Source organism: Moschus berezovskii, chromosome 3, assembly GCF_049115385.1.
Source record: "Moschus berezovskii isolate FMDL1 chromosome 3, NW_MosBer_1.0, whole genome shotgun sequence".
In the NCBI taxonomy this organism is placed as follows: Eukaryota; Metazoa; Chordata; class Mammalia; order Artiodactyla; family Moschidae; genus Moschus; species Moschus berezovskii.
Window position 1 is genome coordinate 93,968,529 of NC_142462.1, and position 27,074 is coordinate 93,995,602.

A 27,074-nucleotide genomic window follows, 5' to 3' on the forward strand; every position below is an offset into this window, starting at 1 on the left:
TTTGACAGTTTAACAACATTGATTCTTCTAATCCTTGATCATAGAAATCTCTCCATTTATTCTTTGATTTCTTTCATTACTGTTTGTAGTTTTCTAGATACAGATCATTCACAACCATTGTCGAATTCATATATAAGCATTTTTTGAATGCTATTGCAAATTCCCATCTCTTTAAGAATTCTCCACAGTTTGTTGTGATCCACACAAAAGTTTAGCATAGTGATTATAATACGACTTTTTAAGTCCCATTATAAACTAAAGAGCCTCTTGATGAGGGTGAGAGAGTGAAAAGACTGACTTAAATTTCACTTTTCAAATACCTATTCCTTATGTAAAGGAAAGAGTTGATACATTGATACAGCATACTGTGACTGATAAACTCGCTTTTTAGTTCTTGAAGAGGTTTCTCTGTAGATTCTTTGAGAATTTACCAAAAACTATCATGTCAACTGTGAGTAAAGAAATTTCATTGCACTCTTTCTAACATTTTAACATCTTTTTAACTTTTTTTTTCTCTTGTCCAGTGGCATTAGCTAGGATTTATCATACTGTTGAAAAAGAGTGATGAGAGTGGATATCTTTGCCTTTTTCCCAATCTTTGGGTTGTGTGGTAGTTTTATGTTTTAACTTGGCAGCATACAGACTCCAACTACTCAATCACACACTAATCAAGGTGTTGTGAAGCTCTTATATAGTTAGTACCTACAATCTGTTGACTTTAAGTAAAAGAGGTTATACTTGATAGTCTGGGTAGGTCTTATTCAATCAGTTTAAAGATCCTGAGAGCAGAATTGAGATTTACTAAGGTCTGGCGTGCTGTGATTCATGGGGTCGCAGAGCCGGACACGACTGAGCGACTGAACTGAACTGAGAACAAGAAAATATCCTGTGAATATGCCAGGTTCTTCTGTATTATACTAGTTTCCAGTCTGCACTTTCTAACATCATGCCCTAAGGATTTCAGAGCCTAATGAGTCCTCACAGTTCCATAAGCCAATACATTTCAGGGTAAAGCTTATAATAAGGATAATATATTTCACTCAAGCAACAAGTTAAATATGGATATATTAATAGTAGGAATGATATAGAACCTCTAACTTTGCTGGTTATTTGAGTAAAGGTTATTTCATTTTCCATTATCTATCTATTATCTAAACCTATATATAGCTTAATGATTCTTTTTCTCTGCTGAAACCAGACTAATACAGAAGTATAGAACCTCCATTAACTATTATGTTAGATAGAAAATTTCAGTTTATGCCATTTCCTAGACTATATAAGAGATATTTAGAGATATGGGTAAATTTAAAACTGTTTAAAACATTTGTATATTTTTAGTATTTTATCTGTTCTTTTTCTTGCTCAGGGCTGGTAGGCTGGATCTGAAAAGTTAAAGGCAAATGTTTCAATAGGGTTTGATCCCTTTGAGTCAAATTAATTCTTGAGCATAAAGGAGGAAATGATGAACATTGACTGAGGCAATAAGCTAGTATAGTAGCATCTAGAAAGAGGCTAAAGGATGGAAAGACAGAGACATGGGTGCCATGTTGTGACCCATTGGAAGTTACAGCCAACATGACTTCCATGAAAGAAACTATGAGCAAAAGTGCACCATTCACTCTTAACTAAGAGATTTTACATAGGCAAACATTTCTGAAACTATAGATCAGTTATTTAGGATAGTCAAAGATTTAGAAAGGACTGATTAGGACTATGGGTATGTCTATTTTCTGCCTAATTATTGCTGTGAGGTTTGATTTGACCAATCTGGGCATTTTATTCATCAGTTCCCCTTAAAATGCACCAGGAAATAGGAAAAGAAAGAATAGCTGTATGGAGACTTAACGGTATTTTCTTACGTTGTAGGTAGTGTTAGATAGTGATTAAATCTCTAGAAAGAATTTAACAGCTGATTAGAACAATTTTAACCTGTGAAACATGTATTTTTTTCAACTTGGTTTAAAATTTTTATAAACACTAAGTAACCATGTTCCACATATTAAAATTGTTTTTTTTACAAATACATGTCTAAAATAAAGATTATATAAGGTACCCAGTGATTAGATTTGGCATTAAAACAAATGTTTGCTTCAAATCACAGCAAAATTATAATGACTAAATACCCTCACTTTGTATGGAAATTAATAATTCTATAAAATGAAATTGAAAATTGGTAGCAGTAAAAGAAAGAAATACAGGCTAAGTGTCTTCTTTGGGGATAAGGGGTGAAACCCATCTTACCTTTACTCTCAAGATTAACGGCACAAATGAAGCTTTTTGAACACCACTCTTGTGGGGACATCCATACGCTGATCTAGAAATTCAGGCTTCATAGTCTCAATTCTAGATCAATTAATGCCAGTTTCTCTCTGGCTTTTGCCTTGGAGAACCTGTTTAAGGAAACATAAGTAATCCAGAGCTGTGAAGAGTTAAAAGGCCCACTCACTCTCTCTGGGTCACCTGCAACCAATAATTGGATACCTTACTTACAATGATGCAGGAGAGATCCGAGTTTATGATGAGTTTCAAAGGCCATGTTCATTTAGGAACCAACTCTCTCTGGATTCTCCTGCTGAGTTCCAGCAGGGTGATGGGCTGAAATCCCACCCACAAGCAAGACACCTGTGGATCACCAACTAGGTATAGCTGAAGAAGGCTGAAGTGAGAACTTGGTTAAATGGAAGAAAGTATTGACAATAGCTGGCCTTCTCCACGCACTCAGTTTTAAAGCAGGAAATGGGATCATCAGGCAAAACAGATCAAGTCACTATTATTAAAGAAATCATCTCAATGTGGTTGATTTTGACATAGCTGCAATTATAGCATTTTCTCCTATTTTTTACACTACAAAAAGGAGGAAAACAAACTATTCATGGTCTAAGTAGCTAGAAAAGGTAGATTCATGGCTTGAAAAGGCAAATTCTAGGCATTCCTTCAAAGAGTCATATGTTAAATCAGTATTGATGTTTGTTTTTTTACACCTAGGGTTTTTAGCCTGGGTATGTAGGTTGAGGCCAAGTCCCTCTGCAGGAAAAGCTTATTTTTAAACTTAGAAAATGTCAATCATACTTCAACTTTAGCAAAAAGAAAAAAATCAACAAAAAGTATACTCTGTATGCTGGGATTCGAAGGTTCCAACATGCCGCTATAAATCTGTGGGGGGTTTCTTTCTTCTGATAATTCTAGAGCCTGTTACCATAGAAAGGCATTTCTTCAATGGCTGGTTGTAGTTAGTTCATGTTTTTCAATCAAAATTTGCAAATGTATTTGTTGCTGTATAGTGATTGTTTTGCAAAATAAAATTGCTTGTCACCTAAAAAAAAAAAAACATTTGTATATTTAATTATTCAATCATTTACTAAATCCTATTTTAGTCACTATGCTAAAGCCTTTCACTGTGTGGATCACAACAAACTGGAAAATTCTTAAAGAGATGGAAATAACAAACCACCTTATCTATCTCCTAAAAAACCTGTAGCAGGTCAAGAAGCAACAGTTAAAACCAGATATGGAACAATAGATTAATTCAAAATTGGAAAAGGAGTACAACAAGGCTGTGTATTGTCACCTTGCTTATTTAATTTCCATGCAGGGTACATCATGTGAAATGCCAGGCTGGATGATTCACAAGCTGGAATCAAGATTGCTGGGAGAAATATCAACAATCACAATATGAAGATGTTACCACTCTAATGGCAGATATTAAAGAGGAACTAAAGAGCAGAGGAGAGTGAAAAGGTTGGCTTGAAGCTCAACATTCAGAAAACAAAGATCATGGCATCTGGTCCCATCACTTCATGGGAAATAGATGGAAAAACAGTGGAAACAGTGTCAGACTTTATTTTTTTGGGCTCCAAAATCACTGCAGATGCTGATTGCAGCCATGAAATTAAAAGACGCTTGCTCCTTGGAAGGAAAGTTATGACCAACCTTGATAGTATATTAAAAAGCAGAGACATTACTTTGCCAACCAAGGTCCGTCTAGTCAAGACAATGGTTTTTCCCATGGTCATGTATGGATGTGAGAGTTGGACTGTGAAGAAAGCTGATCGCCGAAGAATTGATGCTTTTGAACTGTGGTGTTGGAGAAGACTCTTGAGAGCCCCTTATACTGCAAGGAGATCCAACCAGTCCATTCTAAAGGAGATCAGTCCTGGATGTTCATTGGAGGGACTGATGCTAAAGCTGAAACTGCAATACTTTGGCCACCTCATGCGACGAGTTGACTCACTGGAAAAGACTCTGATGCTGGGAAAGGTTGGGGGTGGGAGGAGAAGGGGACGACCGAGAATGAGATGGCTGGATGGCATCACCGACTCTGTGGACATGAGTTTGAGTGAACTCCGGGAGTTGGTGATGGACAGGGAGGCCTGGTGTGCTGTGATTCATGGGGTCGCGGAGAGTCGGACACGACTGAGCGACTGAACTGAACTGAACTGAAAGAGCCTCTTGATGAGGGTGAAAGATGAAGGTGAAAAAGGTGACTTAAAACTCAACATTCAAAAAAATAAGGTAGTGGCAGCTGGTCCCATCGGGCTAAGTCACTTCTGTCGTCTCCTACTCTTTGCAACTCTATGGACTATAGCCTGCCAGGCTCCTCTGTCCATGGGATTCTCCAGGCAAGAAAACTGGAGTGATTCACAATGCCCTCCTCCAGGGGATCCTCCCCACCCAGGGATAGAACCCACATCTCCTGCATTGCAGGTGGGTTCTTTATCACTGAGCTGCTAGGGAAGTCCCTGGTCCCATCATTTAATGGCAAATAGAAGGGAAAAAAGTGGAAAGAGTGACAGATTTTATTTTCGTGGGCTCCAAAATCACTGCAGACTGTGACTGCAGTCATGAAATTAAAAGATGCTTGCTCCTTGGAAGGAAAGCTATGACAAAGTTAGACAGCATATTCAAAAGCAGAGACATCACTTTGCCAACAAAGGTCCGTATAGTCAAAGCTATGGTTTTTCCAATCGTCATGTGGAGATATGAGAGTTAGACCATAAAAAAGCCTGAGTGCTGAAGAATTAATGCTTTCAAATCATGCTGCTGGAGAAGACTCTTGAGAATCTCTTGGACAGCAAGATCAAACCAGTCACTTCCAAAGGAAATCAACTTTGAATATTCATTGGAATATTAGCTTCAGCTAATGCTGAAGCTGAAGCTCCAAAATTTTGACCATCTAATGTGAAGAGCTGACTCATTGGAAAAGATCTTGATGCTGAGAAAGACTGAAGGCAAAAGGAGAAGGGAGTAACAGAGGAAGAGATGGTTGAATGGCATCACCGACTTAAGGGACATGTGTTAGAGCAAGTTCCAGAAGATAGTGAAGGACAGGGAAACCTGGAGTTCTGCAGTCTTTGGGGTGGCAAAGAGTCAGACATAATTTAGTGAGTGAATGACAGCAATTATAATCACATTGAACTTTACAGTACTGGCCTTTTGTTTAGACCTATATGACAAGTCAAATTAGAATTAGATACATTTGAGTAAAAATTCTACATCAGAGATGTCTAATTGAGTTTTACTGAAAAGGCCACCTATCACACAGAAGCTAAGAATTTTAACTTTTAGTTGTGATCAGAGTTAATCCCCACTACAGAGATGACTTCTTCCTACAGAGGCCTTAGCACAAAGGAAAGATGTCTTCTGTAGTAGGTTTGAAATAAACAAGTAAACAAATAAAACATACAAATCTGAATAAAATAACTATAGTCAAATTTAGCATATAAAATCTCCAGCATATGCTAAATATTTTCAACTGAAATATTCAGTATTGCTTTGTAATATATCTTAACATCAGTCATAAATGGACCATTCCTAGATTATTTAGATATGTTCATTAAAAATAAGTGCAATTTCAGCTGCTTGCTTATTGACTAATTTCCAATAAATAATATATATATAAATTTTAAAATAATACATGCATAAAATTTTATTAAGACATTAAACGATTTGTTTTCATGAATTTCAGTTGATATGATTTAGAAAACTACTAATTATTATTTGAATTTGTAAATATAAAAATTTAGTATCCTTCCAAAAATAGAATTACCTTTACTCAAATAGAGAACAAGGTTAGAGATTCTATATCCCTATTTTGCTTGTCACTCGAGTGGAATATATCGTCCTTATAATAAGCTTTGCTGTGAAATAACTGTGATTCAAATGTGTTTATGGATTCTCATATATCTTCAGCATAATACAAGTACTCTGTACAATATTGATCCAGAAATTGGATGCGGTCCAATCTCAAATATTTCAGGATTACTACAGGTCACAAAAAAATTCCTTAAGGTATGTAAGTCTTCAGGGAAAAAATTGCTCATACTTAAATTCCCATAAAAATAATTCAAAATCATTTTCCTAATATTCAGCAAAACTACAATTTTCATCCCTTGAGATAAACATTTTTGGGGAGGGAAGACAGAATCTCAGGTTTGGACAATATATCTCCCAATTCTTTTGCTTAAGGTGTACTTGTTTCATAGCTTTATGACTAAATTATGTATGAGATGAGAAAATCTGCTTATCTCTATTTTATCATGAGGATAGCGTATTTAGAATTTCTTTACTAAACCTTTTTATATTTAAATATTAGCTCCCAGTATTTTTGCATATCTTTATTGCTTCCCCAAATAACCACCAGCTAATCTTTATACACACCAACATACCTCTGCTTCGAGGATATGTCCCTATAATTTCTTCTACCTTATACATCTAGATTCTCAAATATATTCACTTCTGTTCCTTCTCATATTCAAATTATTTCCATGCAACCAGGCTTAAATTGAATGCCATTTCATTCTATAAAACATCCCCATGTGTAAGGGGAACAATCATTTAGTCCTTTTGTCTATTACCAAACTTGATAATTTTATACCACATTTGTGACACAATTTTCTATTATAATCATTTGCATATACATTTCCCATCATATACTATAATATTCTTTATATAAAAAAGTCTCTCCTTCACACAAACTGAAAATTTCTTTTCTTTTAGCTTTTTCTCTGGAATGTTTCTTTTATTCTTAATGTGCAGCAACCAAAATTTTATTGCAGAGTATTCCAGTAGAACTGGCATATGTTTTAGGATAGTAAATATGCAAGCTGTTTGGTTTATAACACTCTTTGTGATGAATTCTTCCATTTTGGCAGCTGTTTTGGCTACAATAGCTATTAGAATGTTGTCTTCAGAAAGAGAAAACACCCTCCAATATCCTCTTTATTTCATCTTTTACATTTGTTACTCATAACCTAGTACCAATCAAAATCTAAATACAACATTCTTCTGACCTTACTCAAAACAATGCTCCTTTTCTAGAAATTTTGTAAATATCTCCCAATAATACTTTATTAGTTCTAGATGTGATGAACATTTCTCTAAAAGCAAATGAATGATAAAGCACTAACACCCTCCTGTGATCTAAGAAATGCTATTTAGGACTGAATTAAACTTATTCTTATTGGGATATGTTTTATACACCATAAGATCTACTTCTTTGAGGAAATTCAGAATTACAAGTAGCTATTTCAAATCCTGAAAGATGATGCTGTGAAAGTGCTGCACCCAATATGCCAGCAAATTTGGAAAACTCAGCAGTGGCCACAGGACTGGAAAAGGTCAGTCTTCATTCCAATCCCAAAGAAAGGCAATGCCAAAGAATGCTCAAACTACCGCACAATTACACTCATCTCACACGCTAGTAAAGTCATGCTCAAAATTCTCCAAGCCAGGCTTCAGCAATACGTGAACCGTGAACTTCCAGATGTTCAAGCTGGTTTTAGAAAAGGCGGAGAAACCAGAGATCAAATTGCCAACATCCGCTGGATCATGGAGAAAGCAAGAGAGTTTCAGAAAAACATCTATTTCTGCTTCATTGACTATGCCAAAGCCATTGACTGTGTGGATTACAATAAACTGTGGAAAAATCTGAAAGAGATGGGAATACTGGACCACCTGACCTGCCTCTTGAGAAACCTGTATGCAGGTCAGGAAGCAATAGTTAGAACTGGACATGGAACAACAGACTGGTTCCAAATAGGAAAAGGAGCACGTCAAGGTTGTATATTGTCACTCTGCTTATTTAACTTATAAGCAGAGTACATCATGAGGAATGTTGGGCTGGAAGAAGCACAAGCTGGAATCAAGATTGCCAGGAGAAATATCAATAACCTCAGACATGCCAATGACACCACCCTTATAGCAGAAAGTGAAGAGGAACTAAAAAGCTTCTTGATGAAAGTGAAAGAGGAGAGTGAAAAAGTTGGCTTGAAGCTCAACATTCAGAAAACTAAGATCATGGCATCTGGTCCCGTCACTCCATGGGAAATAGATGGGGAAAGAGTGGAAACCGTGTCAGACTTTATGTTTTTGGGCTCCAAAATCACTGCGGATGCTGATTGCAGCCATGAAATTAAAAGAAGCTTACTCCTTGGAAGGAAAGTTATGACCAAACTAGATAGCGTATTAAAAAGCAGAGACATTGCCTTGCCAACAAAGGTCTGTCTAGTCAAGGCTATGGTTTTTCCAGTGGTCATGTATGGACGTGAGAGTTGGACTGTGAAGAAAGCTGATCGCCGAAGAATTGATGCTTTTGAACTGTGGTGCTGGAGAAGACTCTTGAGAGTCCCTTGGACTGCAAGCATATCCAACCAGTCCATTCTAGAGGAGATCAGTCCTGGGTGTTCATTGGAAGGACTGATGCTAAAGCTGAAACTACAATACTTTGTCCATCTCATGCGACGAGTTGACTCACTGGAAAAGACTCTGATGCTGGGAGGGATTGGGGGCAGGAGGAGAAGGGGACAACAGAGAATGAGATGGCTGGATGGCATCACCAACTCGATGGACATGAGTCTGAGTGAAATCTGGAAGTTGGTGATATACAGGGAGGCTTGGCCTGCTGTGATTCATGGCGTCCCAAAGAGTCGGACACCTCTGAGTGACTGAAGTGAAGTGAGTGATCGAAGGACAGATTTTTTTTCTTCAGGTCTCAAGCTATGTGTACCCTTCAGTTCAGTTCACTTCAGTATTCAATATCAAATAAAGAGCTATAATGTAAGACAGATAGAAATTTAAATTTAGTGCTTTATTGCTGAACAAAAACATGATTGCGTTCTTTATATATACTATTTACCAGTATTGTTTTTAACCACTGAAACCTACAATGAGTTTGAAGTGTCTTTACATTTCATTGATGTCATCATTATTATTTACAGATGGTTTTCATCCAAACATAAAAAGCATTTATTCTTTCTAGCTATGAACCAGGACCTGAGTTATGAGAAAGAAATATAATATCAAAAAAGTAATTTTTTGCCTGCTAGAATCTACAGATATAATGAGAAAGATAGGAGAATGAGTAAATAGTTGCTAAAAGATAATAGATGCTGTTTTAAAACTTGCTCAAGGATTATGGGAGATTAAAACAGAATCAACTGATTTGACCTTGATAGTTTTGGGTCAGACAGGTGATCTGGAAAAAGGGAAACAGGTGGTACCTATTTTATACTTGAGATATATTATTTTTTTTAATAATATTTTAATAGATTTTAAATGTTTTAGATATTTTGAAGTAATTATAGATGTGTGAGTGAATACCCATATGTTTCTCCTATTTCATTCACCTATAAGCACTATTTTTTTATGTACAAGCTTATTTTTATGCAAGACCAACTGGCCATCTGCATTTCTAACTAAAGTTTCAGTAGCACACTGCCATCTATCAGTTGAAGAATCTAGTACGAGTCAGACATAACTAAGCGACTTCACTTTCACTTTTCACTTTCACACATTGGAGAAGGAAATGGCAACCCACTCCAGTGTTCTTGCCTGGAGAATCCCAGGGACGGGGGAGCCTGGTGGGCTGCAGTCTATGGGGTCACACAGAGTCGGACACGACTGAAGTGACTTAGCAGCAGCAGCAGTGTATTCCTACTGCTGTTTGAGCTTCTAGGGGAGTCATCAAAACATTCTCTCAAGATTTCTTTCAAAAAAGTACATTGATTCTGGTAGTTTATGGAATCAAAACCTAACATATTTATTGACAACAGCTTAAATTTCGGTCCCAACTTCCTTTTTTTTTTTTTATTGGAGGCAAATTACTTTACATTAATATATTGGTTGGTTTTGCCATACATTGACACGAATCTGCCCCAGGTGTACATGTGTTCCCCCTCTTGAAGCCCCCTCCCACCTCCCTCTTCCCCATATCCTCCCTCCAGGTCATCCCTGTGCACCAGCCGCAAGCATCCTGTATCATGCTTCAAACCTGGACTGGTGATTCATTTCACATATGATAATATACATGCTACAATGCCGTTCTCCCCAATCATCCCACCTTCACCCTCTCCCATAGAGTCCCAAAGACTGTTCTATACACCTATGTCTCTTTTGCAGTCTTGTATACAGGGTTAAGGTTACCATCTTTCTAAATTCCATATATATGCGTTAGTATGCTGTATTGATGTTTTTCTTTCTGGCTTACTTCACTCTGTATAATAGGCTCCAATTTCATCCACCTCATTAGAACTGACTCAAATGTATTCTTTTTGATGGTTGAAAAATACTCCATTGTGTATATGTACCAAAGCTTTCTTATCCATTCATCTGCAGATGGACATCTAGGTTGCTTCCATGTCCTGGCTATTATAAACAGTGCTGCAATGAACATTGGAATACATGTGTTTCTTTCAATTCTGGTTTCCTCAGTGTGTACGCCCAGGAGTGCAATTGCTGGATCATATGGCAGTTCTATTTCCAGTTTTTTGAGGAATCTCCACACTGTTCTCCATAGTGACTGTACTAGTTTGCATTCCCACCAACAGTGTAAGAGGGTTCCCTTCTCTCCACACCCTCTCCAGCATTACTGCATGTAGACTTTTGGATATTGTAGAAGGAAATGGCAACCCACTCCAGTGTTATTGCCTGGAGAATCCCAGGGACATCGGAGCCTAGTGGCTGCCATCTTTGGGGTCGTACAGAGTCGGACACGACTGAAGTGAATCAGCAGTAGCAGCAGCAGCAGCAGAAGCAGACTTTTGGGTAGCAGCCATTCTGACTGGTATGAAATGGTATCTCATTGTGGTTTTGATTTGCATTTCTCTGATTATGAGGGATGTTGAGCATTTTTTCATGTGTTTGTTAGCCATCTTTATGTCTTCTTTGGAGAAATGTCTGTTTAGTTCTTTGGCTCATTTTTTGATTGGGTCGTTTAATTTTCTGGAATTGAGCTGCAGGAGCTGCTTGTATATTTTGGAGATTAATTCTTTGTCAGTTGTTTCATTTGCTATTATTTTCTCCCATTCTGAAGGCTATCTTTTCACCTTGCTTATACTTTCCTTTGCTGTGCAGAAGCTTTTGATTTTAATTAGGTCCCATTTGTTTATTTTTTCTTTAATTTCCAATATTCTGGGAGGTGGGTCATGGAGGATCCTGCTGAGATTTATGTCGGAGAGTGTTTTGCCTATGTTCTTCTCTAGGACTTTTATAGTTCCCAGTCTTACATTTAGATATTTAATCCATTTTGAGTTTATTTTGGTGTATGGTGTTGGGAAGTGATCTAGTTTCATTCTGTTACAAGTGGCTGACCAGTTTTCCCAGCACCACTTGTTGAAGAGACTGTTTTTTCTCCATTTTATATTCTTGCCTCCTTTGTCAAAGATAAGGTGTCCATAGGTGCATGGGTTTATTTCTGGGCTTTCTATTTTGTTCCATTGATCTATATTTCTATCTTTATGCCAGTACCACTGTCTTAATGACTGTGGCTTTGTAGTAGAGTCTGAAGTCCAGCAGGTTAATTCCCCCAGTTCCATTCTTCTTCCTCAAGATTGCTTTGGCTATTCGAGGTTTTTTGTATTTCCATACAAATTGTGAGATTATTTGTTCTAGTTCTGTGACAAATATCGTTGACAAACCACTAGCCAGACTCATCAAGAAACAAATAACCAAATCAATAAAATTTGAAATGAAAATGGAGAGATCACAACCGACAACATAGAAATACAAAGGATTATTAGAGAATACTATCAGCAATTATATGGCAGTAAAATGAATAACTTGGAAGAAATGGACAAATTCTTAGAAAAGTACAACCTTCCAAAACTGAACCAGGAAGAAATAGAAAATCTTAACAGACCCGTCACAAGCACGGAATTAGAGGCTGTAATTAGAAATCTTCCAGCAAACAAAAGCCCAGGTCCAGACGGCTTCACAGCTGAATTCTACCAAAAATTTAGAGAAGAGCTAACACCTATTCTACTCAAACTCTTCCAGAAATTTTTGAGGAAGGGAAACTTCCAAACTCATTCTATGAGGCCACCATCACCCTAATCCCAAAACCTGGTAAAGACCCCACAAAAAAAGAAAACTACAGGCCAATGTAACTGATGAACATGGATGCAAAATTCCTTAACAAAATTCTAGCAATCAGAATCCAACAACACATTAAGAAGATCATACATCATGACCAAGTGGGCTTTATCCCAGGAATGCAAGGATTCTTCAATATCCGCAAATCAATCAACGTAATACACCACATTAACAAACTGAAAAATAAAAATCATATTATCTCAATAGATGCAGAGAAAGCCTTCGACAAAATTCAACATCCATTTATGATAAAAACCCTCCAGAAAGTGGGAATAGAAGGGACATACCTCAACATAATAAAAGCTATATATGACAAACCCACAGGAAACATTATCCTCAATGGTGAAAAACTGAAAGCGTTTCCCCTAAAGTCAGGAACAAGACAAGGGTGCCCACTCTCACCACTACTATTCAACATAGTTCTGGAAGTTTTGGCTACAGCAATCAGAGCAGAAAAAGACATAAAAGGAATACAAATTGGAAAAGAAGAAGTAAAACCTTCAGTGTTCGCTGATGACATGATCCTCTTCACAGAAAACCCTAAAGACTCTACCAGAAAACTACTAGAGCTAATCAATGAATACAGTAAAGTTGCAGGATATAAAATCAACGCACAGAAATCCCTTGCATTCCTATACACTAATAATGAGAAAATAGAAAGAGAAATTAAGGAAACTATTCCATTCACTGTTGCAACGAAAAGAATTAAATACTTAGGAATATATCTACCTAAGGAAACAAAAGACTTGTACATAGAAAACTATAAAACACTTGTGAAAGTAATCAAAGAGGACACTAATAGATGGAGAAATATACAATGTTCGTGGATTGGAAGAATAAATATTGTAAAAATGCATATACTACCCAAAGTAATTTATACATTCAATGCAATCCCTATCAAGCTACCAACGATATTTTTCACAGAACTAGAACAAATAATCTCACAATTTGTATGGAAATACAAAAAACCTCGAATAGCCAACTTCCTCATGTTATTTTAATTCTAACCGTGGCCTTGAATGCTTTAACCAAAGGAATAATTAACAATGGAAGCTTCAGGTTATGTAATGGTGATCCTTTCTGGGTGATATATACTCTCAAATTATACCTTACAGTTAATCATTTCTAAAGTTCTTTAAGTGCAAAGTACAAATAATAGCCATTTGACAGGATGTGGTGGAGGGGGTGAGCTATAGATGAACGAGTACTTCAGTTCAGTTCAGTTCAGTCGCTCAGTCATGTCCGACTCTCCGCGACCCCATGAATCACAGCACGCCAGGCCTCCCTGTCCATCACCAACTCCCGGAGTTCACTCAAATCATGTCCATCGAGTCAGTGATGCCATCCAGCCATCTCATTCTTTGTCGTCCCCATCTCCGCCTGCCCCCAATCCCTCCTAGCATCAGAGTCTTTTCCAGTGAGTCAACTCGTCGCAGGAGGTGGCCAAAGTATTGGAGTTTCAGCTTTAGCATCAGTCCTTCCATTGAACACCCAGGATTGATCTCCTTTAGAATGGACTGGTTGGATCTCCTTGCAGTCCAAGGGACTCTCAAGAGCCTTCTCTAGCACCACAGTTCAAAAGCATCGAAGAGTATTTAGCTGGGTTCAATTCCTACCTCCACATTTGACTAAATATACAATATTGATCAATTTGGTTAAATTTTTATATTTCAAATTATCAGAAACATTTTCTTCACTTTGAATATGGCTTATCCTTGGAAGGAAAGTTATGACCAACCTTGATAATATATTGAAAAGCAGAGACATTACTTAACCAACAAAGGTCCGTCTAGTCAAGGGTATGGTTTTTCCCATGGTCATATATGGATGTGAGAGTTGGACTGTGAAGAAAGCTGATCGCCGAAGAATTGATGCTTTTGAACTGTGGTGTTGGAGAAGACTCTTGAGAGTCCCTTGGACTGCAAGGAGTTCCAACCAGTCCATTCTAGAGGAGATCAATCCTGGGTGTTCATTGGAAGGACTGATGCTAAAGCTGAAACTCCAATACTTTGGCCACCTCATGCGACGAGTTGACTCACTGGAAAAGACGCTGACGCTAGGAAAGTTTGGGGGTGGGAGGAGAAGGGGACAACAGAGAATGAGATGTCTGGATGGCATCACCAACTCTGTGGACATGAGTTTGAGTGAACTGCAGGAGTTGGTGATGGACAGGGAGGCCTGGCGTGCTGTGATTCATGGGGTCGCGGAGAGTCAGACACGACTGAGCAACTGAACTGAAATGAAAGCTTATACTATGAGATTTTAAGGAAGAAGTAGATAAACGTCATACTGCCAGCAGTAGTGATCTTTTTACTCTGTACTCTTTTCAGTATTCTAAGTAATAAAGCAGGTTCTAGTCATTAGCTTTTCCCAAAGGAAACCAAAACTTTGGCATGTTTTGTATGGTATTCAATTTCTCTTCTGTCTTGATTTAATGATTTCCTTTTCAAAAATCCTTCGATATGTTGCTTGCTGCTTTACATGTGCCCTTCTGCAGTCTTATAAGAGTCACACAAAGGTAATTAAACAAGCCAAATGTATGCATTCTGCAAAATTTGAACTCAAAAATGGAGCCCCTTGGTACCTATTAACTTATGCTTAAAGATCATGGCAACCAGGGTTGAAAAGTACATTGTTGAGTTCATATAAGTCCATACATTGATAGTAATAGTATAAATTATAACTCTTTCAAAAATCAGTTTGGTAAATGGTTTTCCAGCCACGGAAATGGTGATAAAACTTAAACTCAAATTCTTCATAGAAGATTTTTTATTTAAATAAATATTAATAATTATTTATTTAAATAAATAATTTAACGAAAATACATATGAAGATATTCATTGCCACATTATTAATAATTATAACAAAATTTAGATATATGAAATGTCTAATTTTGGCTCATTAAATTGAAGATATGATATACTCATTTTGATGCAGATGATATTACGGTTATTATGATTATTTTGAAAGTTACAAGAATTGGTAATACTATAAGGAGAATTGGTAATATTTATAGTAAAATGTCCCAGTAAAATGTTAAATAAAAAAATTCAAAATCAAAGCAGTATTTCTAATGCTGTTATACAAAATTACATAAAGTTGGGAAAATTTTTTAGAACCTTATCCATGTGTCGGGTGATGTGATTATAAGTGCTTTTATTATTCTTTCTTATAAGTTTTGCATATTTTAATTAGCCTGCAAAAAATGCAATAGATAAAAATATTTCTGACATATATAACTGCCTTTATCTATTGCAAAAAATGCAATAGATAAAAATATTTCTGACATATATAACTGCCTTCTGACATATATAAGCTCCTCTACAACTTTATAGTAATATAGTTAATGGTACTAATGAGTTTACAATTGACATATGCATTCTTAAATTAAAATGCTGATTATAGAACATGAGGAACCCCAGCAAGTTTAATTTCCTTTTTGTAACAAGAGATGGACTTGGTACTCTTTCAACAATTATTATGCTGGTTAGTATTTCCATATATGAATAAGCCTACTGACTGATATCTTGATAACATAGATATCATTATAGGACTGATGCTTTGATTGCTTGATTTTAGATTCTGCTAAAATTATGTGCATTTTCTACTTGCATACAGGTCTGCTGCTGCTGCTGCTGCTAAGTCACTTTAGTCGTGTCCGACTCTGTGTGACCCCATAGATGGAAGTCCACCAGGCTCCCCCATCCCTGGGATTCCCCAGGCCTAGCTCCAGTTAATTCTTTATAAGTTTGAGTTGCCAGTAAATCAGATATTTTGAAATTTTCTGTGTGAGTCTGTGTTTTATTCACATGAACAGAAGGCTATTTAAAAGACTAAATTTCATAATCACATTGAAAATACTACCTGAAACACAATACCACCATATGAAGACCACATTGAAAAAGAAGCAACGGTTATGTTTGCCAAATGGAGAATAGTTTCAGTTTGATTTTTTAAAAACATTAATGAGTAGGATTGTGAACATGTTCAAGAAAATGGCACCATTAATAATTTGATTTCCAGAGGTTGCTATAACTTCTCTTAATGTGTCACAAATAGAAAAATTAGTAAATTAATAATTTATCCATTGTCATCTCTAAACAAGTCACAATATGAGAAACTAAATAAAAGTTACCTCAACTCTCCTATTTGAGAGGATCAAGAAAAGAAGGATATGCAGGTATCATTTTATATACAGATAGAAGTAGAGCTGTTGTTGTTTAGTCACTAAGTCATGTCCAACTCTTTGAGACCCTATGTACTGTAGCCTGTCAGTCTCCTGTGTCCATGGGATTTCCCAAGCAAGAATACTGGAGTGGGTTGCCTTTTCCTTCTCCAGGGAATCTTCCTGACCCAGAGATCCAACCCACATCTCCTGTTTGGCAGGCAGACTTTTTACCATTGAGCCACCTAGGAAGTCAGAAGTAGAGTTAGAGATGATAAAGATAAATCTCTATGTCTATTCAAGTTGTCATAACCAAATACCATACATTTAGGGGATTAAACAGAAGTTTATTTTCTCACAGTTCTGGAGGTTCACAGTTCACAATAAAAAGGTGTTATCAGGGTCAGTTTCTGGTGATACCCCACCCCCTTCATGGCTTGTGGATAGCCACCTTCTTGCTATGTCCTTATCATGATTTTCCACCTGTTCATGATTGGCAGTGGGAAGAGGAAGAGAGATGTCAGAGTGTCTCTTCCTTTTCTTAAAAGGACACTGGCCTTACTGGATAAAGGCCTCACCTTGTTACATCACATAAACTTGACTATCTCTTAATAGACCCTATCTCCAAATAGGAGATAATCACACTGGTTTGTGTGTGTGTGTACTATTGCTGAGGAAAGGAAAGTAGGAAAGCAATATACAAGTTTAGTAACATCCAAGAAAGGTGTAGCCATACCAGACTTGAAATCTGTGGTCCATTTTGAGCATCGCTGATCTCCTTTTAAGTCTCCTTATTGCCATAACACTAATTGGGATAAGAAAGCAGTCATGATCAACTCAGAGTGATGTGGCACCATTTGATTTAGCTCTCACCCCATATATATTATAAACTTCATTGCTATGTTCTGGAAAAGGACTAGAAAACAGAAATCAGAGCACTGGAACTCAGTAGTTTTTCTAATTGGCAAGGTGTAGTCCATTAAACTTTTCCAATTCTGTCAATAAGAATGACATCTGGCCTATGAATTAAAGAAGTTGGAAGTCTATAGCTTTAATTTCCTGGAAACATTTCTGTGATTTTTTTTATAAAACAAGCAGATTTATTTCTACTGATAAAATATTAATTTTAAGAAAGATGTCGTTCGGTATCTTTTAGAAAAGAATGATCAATGAAAATTCAACCTATTGCTCAAAAAGAAAAGAAAGCAAAATATGGAATATCTTTCATATTAAATAAAGCAATTTCTAGTTTATACTGAAATCAATCTATTCTCAATGTAATTATTTTTTAAATAATGAATTCCAATATCAAATTAGACAATGCTACTTTAACGAGAGGGCAAATCCCCTACCACACTACATGCTGTTATTTTAAAACCTCAAGTTGGCTTTCTTCCAAAATAGCATAGATTTTGCCATTGAGCACAAGGACTGGCAAGGCATTTGTTTATGCCCAATTGATTTTTCACTTTAGAGTGGCCAGTTGATATCTTGTCCATATTTGAATATGAGCAGTTAAAGTCCTCTGACCCATAAAAACTTTAAGTGATGTCAGGTGAATATCAGAAAAGGGATGGCCCATTTATGATAATACAACATTTTGTAGATTTTTTGTGTGTGGCATTTGTCATAGTACATTCCATTCAATCTCTTTTTATATATCCCTTATACTCTCTTGTATGAGACCAGGTAGGCTATTTTTTCACCATTTTCTTCCTTATCCAAAGATTGTCATGTCAGAGGTACTTAATTGTGTTGAATAATGAACAGAATAAAATTCTAAAAATTTACTAGGGACCTTTCTCACACTATATAATGCTCATCTGGAGTATTATAGAAATCATTTTGTTTCCTTTAAGTGCATGAAATTTCGTTGTGTTGTTCAGTCACTAATCACGGCAGACTCTGTGCAAACCCATGGACTGCAGAATTCCAGGCTCCTCTGTCTTTCACTGTCTCCTGGAGTTTGCTCAATCTCATGTCCATTGAGTTGCTGATTCTATCCAACCATCTCATCTTCTGTTTTCCTCTTCTCCTGCTGCCCTAACTTTTTCCCAGGATCACGGTCTTTTCCAATGAGTCACCTCTTTGCATCAGGTGGCCTAAATATTGGAGTTTCAGCTTCCAATGAATATTCAGGGTTTATTTCCTTTACGTTTGACTGCTTTGATCTCCTTGCTGTTCAAGGCCTCCCAAGAGTCTTCTTAAGCACCAGTTTGAAAGCATCAGTTCTTCGCTCTCAGCCTTCTTTATGCTCCAACTCTCACATTCTTACATGACTACTGGAAAAACCAGAGCTTTGACTGTATAGACCTTTGTTGGCAAAGTGATGCCTCTGCTTTTTAATACACTGTCTAGATTTCTCATAGCTTTCCTTCCAAGAGTAAGCATCTTTTAATTTCCTGGCTGCAGTCACAGTCTGCAGTGATTTTGGAGTTCAAGGGAGTACCAGAAAATAAAATCTGTCATAACTTCCACTTTTCCTCCTTCTATTTGCCATGGAGTGATGGGACTGGATGCCATGATCTTAGTTTTTTAATGTTGAGTTTCAAGCCATCTTTTTCACTCTTCTCTTTCACCCTCATCAATAGACTCTTTACTTCCTGTCCACTCTCTGTCATTAGAGTGGTATGATCTGCCTATCTGAGATTGTTGATATTTCTGCCCTCAATTTTGATTCCAGGATGTGATTCATCAAGCCTAGCATTTTGCATGATGTACTCTGTATCTAAGTGAAATAAGCATGGTAACAATATACAGCTTTCCCAATTTTGAACAAATCCGTTGTTCCATATTTGGTTTTCATTGTTGCTTCTTGACCCACATACAGGTTTCTCAGGGGACAGGTAAGGTGGTCTGGTACTCATTATTTAAGTATTTTCCACAGTTTGTTGTGATCCACTCAGTCATGGGCTTTAGCATAGTCAGTGAAGCAGAAGTAGATGTTTTTCTATAATTCCCTTGCTTACTCCATGATCCAACGAATGTTGGAAATTTAATCTCTTCTACCTCTAAATCTAGCTTGTTCCTCAAGAATTTCTTGGTTCACATACTGATGAAGCCTAGCTTGAAGAAATTTGAGCATAACCTTACTAGCATGTGAAATGAGTGCTTAGTATAGCCTCAATTTCAATATTCTTTGGCATTTGAACCCTTCTTTGGGATTGGAAGGAAAACTGACATTTTCCAGTCCTGTGACCACTGCTGAATTTTCCAAATGTGCTGTTATATTGAGTTCATCACTTAACAGCATCATGTTTTAGGATTTGAAATAGCTCAGCCAGAATTCTGTCAGCTTTATTTATAGTAATGATTCCTAAAGCCAACTTGACTTCACACCCCAGGACGTCCTGCTCTACGTGAGTGACCAAGGCATTGTGGTTATCCAGTTCATTAAGACATTTTCTGTATAGTTCTTCTGTGTATTCTTACCTCTTCTTAATCTCTTCTGCTTCTCTTAGGTCTTTTCATTTCTGTCCTCTATCCTGCACATTCTTGCATGAAATGTTCACTTGATATCTCCAATTTTCTTGATAAGATCTCTAGTTTTTCCCTTTCTGTTGTTTCCCTATACTTCTTTGCATTGTTCATTTTTTTTTTCTTTTTTTAAAATTTATTTTAATTGGAGGCTAATTACTTTACAATATTGTATTGGTTTTGCCATACATTGACATGAATCCGCCCCTGTGTACATGTGTTCCCCATCTTGAACACCCCTCCCACCTGCCTCCCCATACCATCCCTCTGGTTCATCCCAGTGCACCAGCCACGAGCATCCTATATCATGCATTGTTCATTTAAGAAGGCTTTTTCCTCTCTTCTAGCTACTCCCAGAACTCTGCATTCATTTGGGTATATCTTTTTTCTTTCTCCATGGCTTTTTGCTTCTTTTCTTTCCTTGGCTTCATGTAAAACCTCCTCAGAAAACCACCTTGCCATATTGCATTTCTTTTTCTTTGGGATGGCTTTGGTCACAGTGTTACAAACCTCTGTCCTTGGTTCTTCAGACATTCTGTGTACCAGATCTAATAGCTTGAATATATTCATCACCACCAATGTATAATTATAAGGGATTCGATTTATCTCATATCTGAATAGCCTAGTGGTTTTCCCTGCTTTCTTCAATTTAAGCCAGAATTTTGCAATAAAGAGCTGATGTTCTGGGCCACAGTCATTTCCAGGTCTTGTTTTTGATGCATGTATACAGTTTCTCCCATTCTAATATTTCCTACTATTTCTTTACATTGATCACTGAGGAAGACTTTCTTATCTCTCCTTGCTATTCTTTGAAACTGTGCATTCAAATAGGTATATCTTTCCTTTTCTCCTTTGACTTTAGCTTCTCCTCTTTCCTCAGCTATTTTTAAGGTCTCCTCAGACAACCATTTTGCCTTTTTGCATTTCTTTTTCTTGGGAACGGTTTTGATCCCTGACTCCTGTACAATGTCACAAACCTCTGTCCATAGTTCTTCAGGTACTCTCTCTATCAGATCTAATCCCTTGAATCTATTTGTCACTTCCACTGTATAATCATAAGGGATTTGATTTAGATTATACCTGAATTGTCTAGTGGTTTGCCCTACTTTCTGCAATTTAAGTCTGAATTCGGCAATAAGGAGTTCATGATCTGAGCCACAGTCAGCTCCTGGTCTTGTTTCTCTGAGTGTATAGAGCTTCTCCATTTTTGGCTGCAAAGGATATAATCAATCTGATTTCAGTATTGACCATCTGGTGATGTCCATGGAGAGTCTTCTCTTGTGTTGTTGGAAGATAGTGTTTGCTATGACAGTGCGTTCTCTTGGCAAAACTCTATTAGCCTTTGACCTGCTTCATTTTGTACTCCAAGGCCAAATTTGCTTGTTATTCCAGATTTCTCTTGACTTCCTACTTTTCCATTCCAGTCCCCTATAATGAAAATGACATCATTTTTCGGTGTTGGTTCTAGAAGGTCTTATAGGTCTTCAAAGAACCACTCAACTTCAGCTTCTTCAGCATTACTGGTTAGGGCATAGACTTGGATTACTGTGATATTGAATGGTTTGCTTTGGAAATGAACAGAGATCATTCTGTCATTTTTAAGATTGCATCCAAGTAGAGTCTGATGCTAGGAGGGATTGGGGGTGGGAGGAGACGGGGACTACAGAGAATGAGATGGCTGGATGGCATCACCGACTCGATGGACATGAGTTTGAGTGAACTCTGGGAGTTGGTGATGGACAGGGAGGCCTGGCGTGCTGTGATTCATGGGGTCGCAGAGAGTCAGACATGACTGAGCGACTGAACTGAACCGAACTGCATTTTGGACTCTCTTGTTTACTGTAATAGCTACTCCATTTCTTCTAAGAGATTCTTGCCCACATTAGTAGAAATAATGGTCACCTGAGTTAAATTCACTCATTCCAGTCCATTTTAGTTCACTGATTCCTAAAATGATATTCACTCTTGCCATCTCCTGTTTGACCACTTCCAATTTCCAGATGTTTGAGCTGCTTTTAGATAAGGCAGAAGAACCAGAGATTAAATTGTCAACATCTGCTGGAACATTGAAAAAAGTGAGAGTTCCAGTAAAACGTCTATTTCTGCTTTATTGACTATGTCAAAGCCTTTGACTATGTGGATCACAATAAACAGTGAAAAATTCTGAAAGAGATGGGAATACCAGACCACCTGACCTGCCTCTTGAGAAATCTGTATGCAGGTCAGGAAGCAACAGTCAGAACTGGGCATGGAACAACAGACTGGTTCCAAATAGGAAAAGGAGAATGTCAAGGCTATATATCGTCACCCTGATTATTATAATTATATGTAGAGTACATCATGAGAAACGCTGAGCCTGGAAGAATCACCAGCTGGAATTTAAGATTGCTGGGAGAAATATCAATAACCTCAGATATGCAGATGACACCACCCTTATGGCAGATTGTGAAGAAGAACTCAAAAGCCTCTTGATGAAAGTGAAAGAGGAGAGTGAAAAAGTTTGCTTGAAGCTCAACATTCAGAAAACTAAGATCACGGCATCTGGTCCCATCACTTCATGGGAAATAGGTGGGGAAACAGTGGGAATAGTGGCTGACTTTATTTTTTGGGCTCCTAAATCACTGCAGATGGTGACTGCAGCCATGAAATTAAAGACACTTGCTCCTTAAAAGGATAGTTATGACCAACCTAGACAGCATATTAAAAAGCAGAGACATTGCCTTGCCAACAAAGGTCTGTCTAGTCAAGACTATGGTTTATCCAGTAGTCATGTACGGATGTGAGAATTGGACTATAAAGAAAGTTGAGTGCCGAAGAATTGGTACGTTTGAACTGTGGTGTTGGAGAAGACTCTTGAGAGTCCCTTTGCCTGCAAGGAGATCCGGCCAGTCCATCCTAAAGGAGATCAGTCCTGAGTGTTCTGTGGATGGTCTGATGCTGAAGCTGAAACTCCAATACTTTGGCCACCTGATGTGAAGAGTTGACTCACTTGAAAAAACCCTGTTACTGGGAAAGATTGAAGGCAGAAGGAGAAGGGGATGACAGAGGATGAGATGGTTGGATGGCATCACCAACTCAATGGATGTGAGTTTGGGTAAACTCTGGGAGTTGTTGATGGACAGGTAGACCTGATGTGCTGTGTTCCATGCGGTCACAAAGAGTCAGGTATTACTGAGCTACTTAACTGAACTGATAGAGTTTCTCCATCTTTGGGTGCAAAGAACATTATCAATCTTATTTTGGTACTGACTAGCTGGTAATGTCCATTTTTAGATCATCTCTTGAGTTGTTAGAAGAGGGTGTTTATTATACCCAGCGTGTTTTCTTGACAGAATTGTTAGCCTTTGCTCTGCTTCAGTTTGTACTCCAAGGTAAACTTTCCTATTATTATCTTTATCTCATAATTTTCTACTTTTGCATTCCAATCCCCTATAATGAAAAGGACTTTACATTTTTGTGTCAGTTCTAGAAGATGTTGTGGACTTGCCTGGTGGCTAAGAATGGTAAAGACTCTGCTGAATTGTGGGAGACCCTGGTTTGATCCCTGAGTTGGGAAGAATACTGGGAGAAAGGAAATGCTGCCCACTCCAGTATTCTTGCCTGGAGAATTCCACGGACAGAGGAGCCTTATGGGCCCCAGTCCATGGGTTTGCAAAGAGACCGACACAACTGAGGGACTAACATTTTTCACTTTACTTTAGAAGGTGTTGCAGGTCTTCATAGAACTGGTCAGCTTCGGCTTCATTGGCATCAATGGTTGTGCCATATATTTGGATTACTGTGAGGTTGAATTATTTGTCTTGGAAACAAACTGAGATCATTCTGTCATTTTTAGACTGCACCCAAGTACTGCATTTCAAACTCTTTTGTCGACTGTGAAGGCTACTCCATTTCTTCTAAGGAATTCTTGTCCACAGTAGTAGATATAATGGTCATCTAAGTTAAATTCATTCATTCCCATCCATGTTAGTTTGCCACTTCCTAAGATGTTTATGTTCACTTTTGCCATCTCCTGCTCAATCATGTTCAATTTACCTTGATTCATGGACTTAACATGCCAGGTTCCTATACAATATTGTTGTTTACAGCATCACACTTTACTTTGACCACCAGACACATTCACAAATGAGCGTGTGTTCCACTTTGGCCTGACTGCTTCATTCTTTCTGGAGCCATTATTAATAGTAATTGCGCTTTGCCTTTTCCCAGTTTAATATTGGACACCTTCCTAGCTAGGAGGCTCATCTTCCGGTTTCATATGATCATATAATTTTGCCTTTTCATACCACTCATGGTGTTTTCTTGGCAAGATTATTGGAGTGAGTTGCCATTTCCTCCTACATAAAATACTCACATTCAAGTTAAAGTCAAAGAATGTAAACAATTTGCAGGTTCAGTATTTATCTGCTTTGTTCATCATGCTCCATTGTGAGGATCAGTGTCACTCTAGATTCACCATACCTGTTTTTAATGATTTCTGTGGTGCCTGTCAAATGCTTTCATTTTTCAAGTGATTTTTGCTGAAAGAAATCACCTTAGAAATTAGCTGCTATTTTAGTAGTATCATCATTAGAATCAGGCCAAGGATGTCAGTGTAAAGGAGCAAGCATATTCACCAATGAAGATTTCACTTCTACCATTTTCCCCACCTCTCAGAGATCACAGCTGCTACACATAGATTTCATGCTAGAGATCTTCTTCTGAAAGAGGTCACTGGCCCTGTCTGGCTAGACTCTGGATTTCACTGACTTAAACCCATAATGCCTGCTTTTTCCAGAATTGCCTGCAGTAGACTTAATATTTGCCAACTCCTCTTTTCCTGACTGATATTTCCATTTCTGTTTGCCTCTCTCAAATGCTTTACCTGCAAAATATTCCAGTCTTTTCCTGGTTAATTCTGCCCTACCATCCTCAGTGTAAAAATATAGCACTTGAGGAGAGATATGCATGATATCATCTGTGTGAATAGGCCTCCAACATACTGTGAAATAAATCACAGAGATTTTCTTTCGGTTGAAAGTAATATTATCACTACATTTGTCTTTGTGAAGCTCATGTGTGGGTTTTCAATTTTCCACACCAGAGCATTATATAGAATTTTCTAATCACAGGAGATTAGAGCCAGAAGTATCTTTAAATTTTTATCTTTTGAAATGTATTTGTACAGTAAATCTTTTGTGAAACTATGGAAGACAAGGGACTTCCCTTGAAGCTCAGTCAGTAAAGAATCTACCTACAATGCAGGAGACCCAGGTTTGATTCCTGGTCGGGAAGATCCCCTGGAGAAGGAAATGGCAACCCACTCCAATATTCTTGCCTGGGAAATCCTATGGACAAAAGAACCTGGCAGGCTACAGTCCATGGTGTTGCAAGAGTCGGACATGACTTAGCGACTAGATCACCACAACCAGAAATTGAGTAGAACTGTATTGCCTGAAGCAGAGAAGGCAATGGCAATCCACTCCAGTACTCTTGCCTGGAAAATCCCATGGACGGAGGAGCCTGCTGGGCTGCGGTCCATGGGGTCGCTAAGAGTCGGACACAACTGAGCGACTTCATTTTCACTTTTCACTTTCATAAATTGGAGAAGGAAATGGCACCCTACCCCAGTGTTCTTGCCTGGAGAATCCCAGGGACGGGAGAGCCTAGAGGGCTGCCGTCTATGGGGTCGCACAGAGTCGGACAACACTGAAGCGACGTAGCAGCAACAGCAGCAGCAGTATTGCCTGAAGAAGGATAGGCAGGGAGCTCCAAAGCCTGATTTTGCCTCATCATTTTGGCTCTCATTCATACTCCATTGGTCACTATCCTGTCCAGTTTGAGTAAAATTAATACCTTCTCAGAATATTTTACATTTGAAGAAAACTGAGGCCCAGTGAGATGCAAATTAGTAATAGAACTTAGACTGAAAATAAAGTATCTTAATATATCAGGAGATATATATCTAATATTCAATCTATGAATGTCATGTAAACAGATATTAACTTTTCTTTGTTTAGTACATTGGAGTATAGCTGATTTACAATGTTGTGTTACTTTCTGCTGTGCAAACAAAGTGACTCAGTTACATGTATGTGTGTGTGTATATATATACAGAGAGAGAGACAGATAGATAGATGGATACTTTCTTTTTTATATTCTTTTCCACTATGTTTTATCCCAGGACAATGAATATAGTTCCCTGTGCTATATAGGATAACCTTGTTTTCCATCCATTCTATACACTCCCAGTCCATTCCTCTCCCAACACCCACATCCTTGGCAACCACAAGTTTATTATTTATGTATGTGTGTCTGTAACTTTTAAGTCAATGGCATTATCCTTCTTCCTTGCTCTCAAGCAACAATACTTCTACCATAACACCAGAAAAAGCACTCATTTATTGTCAAGTTTCAATTATCTTGTTGTTGTTGTTCAGTCTTCCAGTCATGTCTGAATCTTTGCAACCCCATGGACTGCCTCATGCCAGGCCTCCCTGTCCTTCACCGTCTCCCAGAATTGGAGCTTCAGCTTCAGCATCAGTCCTTCCATTGAATATCAGGGTTGATCTCCCTTATGATTGACTGGTTTGATCTGATTGCAGGCCAAGGGACTTTCAGGAGTCTTTTCCAGCACCACAGTTCAAAGGAATTAATTCTTTGGTGTTCTGCCTGCTTTAGGATCCAGGACTCACAGCCGTATATGTCCAGTGGGAAGACCATAGCCTTGACTATACAGACCTTTGTCGGCAGAGTAATGTTTCTACATTTCAACACGCTGTCTAGGTTTGTCATCATTTTCCTGCCAGGAAGCAATCATCTTCTGATTTCATGGCTACAGTCACCATCTGCAGTAATTTTAGAGCCCAAGAAGAGGAAATCTGTCACTGCTTCCACCTTTGCCCTTTCTATCTGCCATGCAGTAATGGGGCTGAATGCCATAATCTTGCTTTTTTATATAATTAATCTTTAGCTATGGGCTTCCCTGGTGGCTCAGATGGTAAAGAATCTGCCTGCAGTGTGGGAGACCCAGGTTCGATCCCTCGGTCAGGAAGATCCCCTAGAGGAAGAAATGACAACCCACTCC